The sequence below is a fragment of the Cryptotermes secundus genome, unplaced genomic scaffold (genome assembly GCF_002891405.2).
Source record: "Cryptotermes secundus unplaced genomic scaffold, Csec_1.0 scaffold88, whole genome shotgun sequence".
Lineage (NCBI taxonomy): Eukaryota > Metazoa > Arthropoda > Insecta > Blattodea > Kalotermitidae > Cryptotermes > Cryptotermes secundus.
The window spans coordinates 1,427,861-1,433,279 of NW_019724585.1; the positions used below are offsets into that span (position 1 = coordinate 1,427,861).

Below are 5,419 nucleotides of genomic sequence, written 5' to 3' on the forward strand. Positions count from 1 at the left end.
TATAGTGTGACATGTTGCGCAACGAAGGACCCCTACCTCCCCAGCGGCACGTGGCGGTAACGTAGCGCTCGCGTAATGGGCAAGTCATCACCCTACCAACGCTGTTACCCCTTGGTGACGTCACCGTTGTTGATTCCCGTTGCATAGCTACCAGGTTGCGGGGACTCGGCTAACTTCGGCTCCGCTCGTGACGTCACCGCGGGGAGAGTGGTGGGGTGATGACTCGCCTATTACGCGAGTGCTACGTTACCGCCACGTGCCACTGGGGAGGTAGGGGTCCTCGGTTGCGCAACATGTCACAATATGTAGGATTTGAGGTTCCAGAGCACTGCTGATGAAAACTTCCACTTCTAAGATTCTAGCTTGGCTTATCCTTTGGCTGTGAAAGATTGTGTTGTGTTCGTCTGAAACGCTGGTTGACTTTAAAGAGACTACACAGTATTATATCCTATAAGATAGAACCTTCAGGAACAACATACAGTAATACATATCTCTGATACTGAAAGCTGGCAGAGAGCATTCATAGAATGCTGCGAAAAGTTTTGTGTCCAGAAAGACTGGCTGGTTGGGCATTTATGTGAATCTTGACTATAAACAGGGCTTGAGGTGGGGCGGGATGGTATCCCGGTTCTTTTCTAAATGGCTTAAAAGCATCCCGTTACTTCTTTGGCAGTAAATGCCTATGTCCCGGCTCTATTTTCATTCCACCTCAAGCACTGCATATACTTATAGCATGTTCTTAAAAATTCTTACTTTTGCACTATGTACAAGTCCTTTGTCAGTCCAGGCTTTGTAAAGGAGATCGTGCATATCGTACACAGCAATCCAAATTATGTAAAGTTACGAGGTATGAAGTACAGACGCAGGAGTTGATCCATTATCCGTGCACAGTTTAGATTTGGGAGTAATCCGTGGGTTGAAGTGTGAAGGTCACATTGTTGCTGTGAGTATGTAGGTTTATACCAGTTATCTATGATCTGTGACGTTCTTTGCCGTTGTTGATGTAGTTGATTGGTTGATTTTGTGTTACGTGGTGGTGGGAGGTTGATAAGTTGTGGGGCTATTAGTGTGGTAACTTATTTGATTTTATTGAAGTATTTTTACGATGTCTTGTAGTGAATAGGCCCCCGTTATGTTTGTAAAGAATTATACAGGAGCATTATACATGTAACTGAGAATTGATAAGAACAGTTATTTGCTTTTGTTTAAATTGTTTCACCGGAATCCAACAAGTTACCCCTGACGTGTATTTCTCGTGTGAGAGTAGGTCTGGTATTGTAACCTAGCCCACTGGACTCGTGCTGGAAGATGTGGTACTGCGTACAGCATGTTTTTACGTCGGCGATTCCCCCATGCGTTATCTATTGTAATGATCATTGGGGGATTATTTATATCTTTATTCATCCTAAGAAAAATGAAGTACCTGTACGATAGCAACCAGAAATATCACAGGCTTGAAAGTTACAAACAGTATGTAAGTAACGTAATATAACATTTAACATGTATTACTACCTTATAATTACCCCTGTTTTATTTTTGCTAGTCCTTAATTGGGCACTAAGCAAATTCAAAGGGTGATACCTGATCAGATTACATTTTTAGAGCATTAAGTGAGGCAGGAGAGGTGGCCATGTAATTCTCCTTATGTACGTTTTTCATTGAAAGTCTGTTATTAACAAATTAAATAGCCAGGGTCATTAATAGAGTATTAGATAATATTTGTGTGAAAGTTGATATTTGTTTGGTTATTTGCCGTTTTGTTAGGCACTTATGTCTGCAGGTATGATCTCTGATCATCCATGTAGGCGTCAGTCTTTTTGATAGGATTACAAAGGGGGTGGAATTTCCTTCTTTTTTACACATTGGTTCGAAGATAATGTAGATGATGATGGCTGGCAGAGGAAACCTGCGACTTAACATGGGACCTAAATCACAGCGAAGGCTTTGAATTTCCAATGTACATGAAGTTTTAATTTTGTTAAATTCTGTGTTACCTATGCAGTTGAATCAGTATCCAGGCATAGATTACTGTTTTATATATTGTAGTAATCATAAGAACAACAACTTACTCAGTTTGTACAGATGTCTTAATGTCATTTATTTACTTGGAATATGCCACCCCATATTTGTTGTAAGAGATCTTTTGTGATGATGTTACAGAGAGGTCATTTTGAGAGGTGGAGATTGAACTCTTGGTGAGTCTCTCTTCCACCCTGTTATATGGAATTGACTGAGATCTGTTGTGAGAATATCTGAGAATGACAGGTTGACCTGATTCACCATGAGGCTGCTTGTTGTGAGGACAACAGCCGAGATTTGCATTTTAACTGCAACCTTTAGTTCACATTCTTAGTGGTAGATCTACAATTACAAGTTAAAACTTAGTTTTCTGAAGAATTGGGACAGTAAGGCAAATTTATCCCTGTGACAGGCCATGAAGGCCCATAAGGTTGTGAGAGGTTGAGGCTCCCACATTTTCTAGACATTCGGCTCACAGATGGCAGTAAGGTGAATTGGGACGGTATGTAGGATAATTGATGGGGTTATCAGTAATCAAAAAGATCGTTTATCTCTCTTTAACCAGTTATAAATTTGATCTTTAAATGTACACATTTATCAGTTTTTCTAGCTAAATGACCAAAACTCAGTTCACAAGGTTGACATTGTTCTCTTGGTAAACAATTCCAGACCAACTTTTCTCTTCAGTCCCTTTATCGCACGTTCAATCATTTTCATCCCTATTGCAACCAAAAATCGTTCACAGTCTCACCATTATTTTAAAATGCCATTAAAATCGCATTCAACTGTAACATGTTTCAGCCTTAAGGGCCATCTTCAGGCTACTGTTAATCAGTTGAAACCACTGCACTGTACCAGTTTGTATGTCAATGCAACCCATGCTATTTCATATCGTCATTTACACTAAAATGTGTTTGTTTGAGAATGAACATTCTCTCATTTCTCTGCATTATTTTCATTTTGTGGTGTCAGTGTTGTGCCCCTTTTGTATATAGTTCTCATGGTCTGGATTGCTGATGTTTCAGAGAACCTGGCTAAGAACATATGTTAGTGTAGTGCTTCTTGTCCATATGCAAAAATGACTTTTCTTAAATCAGCTGACTTTACATTCCCATCAGTGCATCATAGAGTTCAGAAACTCATCATGATTGTCATGTTCCCTTCATAGATGGAGGAAATTTCTGACTACATGCACCATGTTGAGGTGTCAGCCAACAAATCAGCCAACAATTTACATCGCTTGAACTCTGGACTTCAGAGGCAACAGCAGCAACTAGTGATAGGAATGAGTACTGATAAATCTACAGGAAGATGACATATAAGGTATTCGTTTCTGTATCAGAGTATGTGTATGTAACAGTGTAATGAAACCTCTGACTTGATCAGTTAGTGCACTTTAATGACACTAGGGTCAGTATATTAATTTTTGTCTACAAAAATAATGGCTTGGAATTCTAAGTCATACACCTTCAGATTTGGATGAAGGTTGGAATTTAAAACAGATATGTAAGTCTTTTGTTTGAAATAACTATCCACTGCCTGTAGTCCACAAGTGAACAGTACCAATCAGGTGACCTTCACTTGTCACCGAAGTTAATGCCAACTTTTGCAGATAGAAGGTGTCACGTGGTCAGCACAATGAATCCCCATGGCCGTTAATCCAGGTTTTCTAGTTATTTAATCAAGTACACTGTTTTTCTGTTCATTGCTAATCTTTTAAGGTAGTTTTGTTCTGCTGCTATTGTAATCTCCGTATTATCATAGCTATTTCAGTACATTCCCTTTCAAGTAGCTGGGTGCAGTTCAATCCATCTCAGCTAACCATTTTCCAAAAATGGCAGAAAAAAAATTGAAGATATTTTTAAACCTTAAGTTTTATATGGAATATACCCACAAGACAGTAACTGCATAATCCTTGAAGTATGTGTGAAAAGGATATGTACACTGGCACAGTGTTTGTTTAGAAATTGTTCAGAAATACCTTGGAAAAAATGTTGAAGGTTACAGTATCTAAATAAAAGTCTACAAGTATGTTAAAGGTAACAGAATGACAATCCCAGAAATACTGGGGACCATCAGAAACTATGGTAAGTCACCAGTGACACCTGCATTTTACATTTGATCTGTATGATCCAAAGAATATGCGTGTAAACTAATTCACTGCACGGAGCAGAGCCCTTCTTGGGAAACTAACAGTTGCTGAGCTAGCCAAGATATCTCTGACTTTTATGGTGCCCAGAGATCATTACCATATTCACAAGAACCTGCTATTTGGCCATGAATGAGAGGAGTGAGGAATGCATATAGAATTCTAGTTAGAAAACCTTAAAGGAAGACACAGTTACCATACTCAGGACTAGATAATATCACAGTTTATTGTAAAGGAATAAAGTATTTGTTTTAGCTGGATCCATCTGGCTCTGGATAGGGACCAGTGGCATGCTTTTGCAAACATGGCAATGAAGCTTTTGTTTCTGTAAGGCCTGGGAATTTCCTGACCAACTAAGCAATAATTGCTTGCTCAAAATATGTTCTACTCCATGAAGTTAATTAGCCTTTAATCCATTTCTCTAAGAAATAATTTGTTTTTCATTTCAGACTTGTTCAGTGAATGCAAATCTAGTGAGGAAAATTTTAAGAATATAAACGATTAGATTACTGAAACAAACAGGCAGTTATTATACCAGAGTAAGAAAACTTAAGAGATATTCTACAAGTAATATGCAAGGTTGCATTCATCATGTTGGGCTTTATTCAGGGACAGATTTTTCTGAGATATGTTCCATTATATGCTGCATTCTTCATGGGTCTAGTTGGTCTTTCTATTTTTCACAGTACATGAGCTCACTTTGTTTAAATTCTATTCCCCTGGGTTGTGACACTGGGTGGAGGTAGATACCAATACTTCTGGAGGAATATGCTGCATTCATCTTCAGGGTTGAACTTGGTATCCATCTACAAGTACAAGAGATGAAAGGAAAGAAAATTATTTCTTTTAGAAATTAAACTAAATTTGTTGCACATATAGTATCATACTGACATTGGGTTATTAAATGATTGTAATAAAAGATTAAAAAGTAACAAATTATCTTCACAGAGGAAAGTACTTCTTGGGAAGCTAATAGTTGCTGAGTTGGTCAAGAAATTCTCTATCTTCTGTAGAAAGCAAGTTTAATAGTTCCTGAAGAAAGCAGTCTTCTGGGATTTGGCACCATGTATATGTGGTGTAAACTGACTTTCGGAGGAACGTATCCCCTCCATCTTCAGGGTAGAAGGAAAAATATAAGAAATCCACAAGCGAAGAGACCGTGAGAACCAGTAAAAGCAACAAACCCCTGCTTGTCCCAGCTCCTCCCCCCCCCCTGTCCCTTCTGCTTTCACCTCTCTTACTTCCCTGTCC

The 5,419-nt window shown here is 38.8% G+C and overlaps 1 long non-coding RNA gene across 1 annotated transcript in view; it reads left to right on the top strand.

Annotated features, from left to right (window-relative positions):
* The first annotated feature begins 968 nt into the window (after window positions 1–968).
* The window catches only part of LOC111862301, a 5,267-nt gene continuing 816 nt past the window's right edge, over window positions 969–5,419 (top strand). Inside the window, exons 1-2 of the long non-coding RNA XR_002842402.2 lie at window positions 969–1,474; window positions 3,188–3,342. This is a non-coding gene — a long non-coding RNA (uncharacterized LOC111862301). The remainder of the gene's footprint in view (window positions 1,475–3,187; window positions 3,343–5,419) is intronic.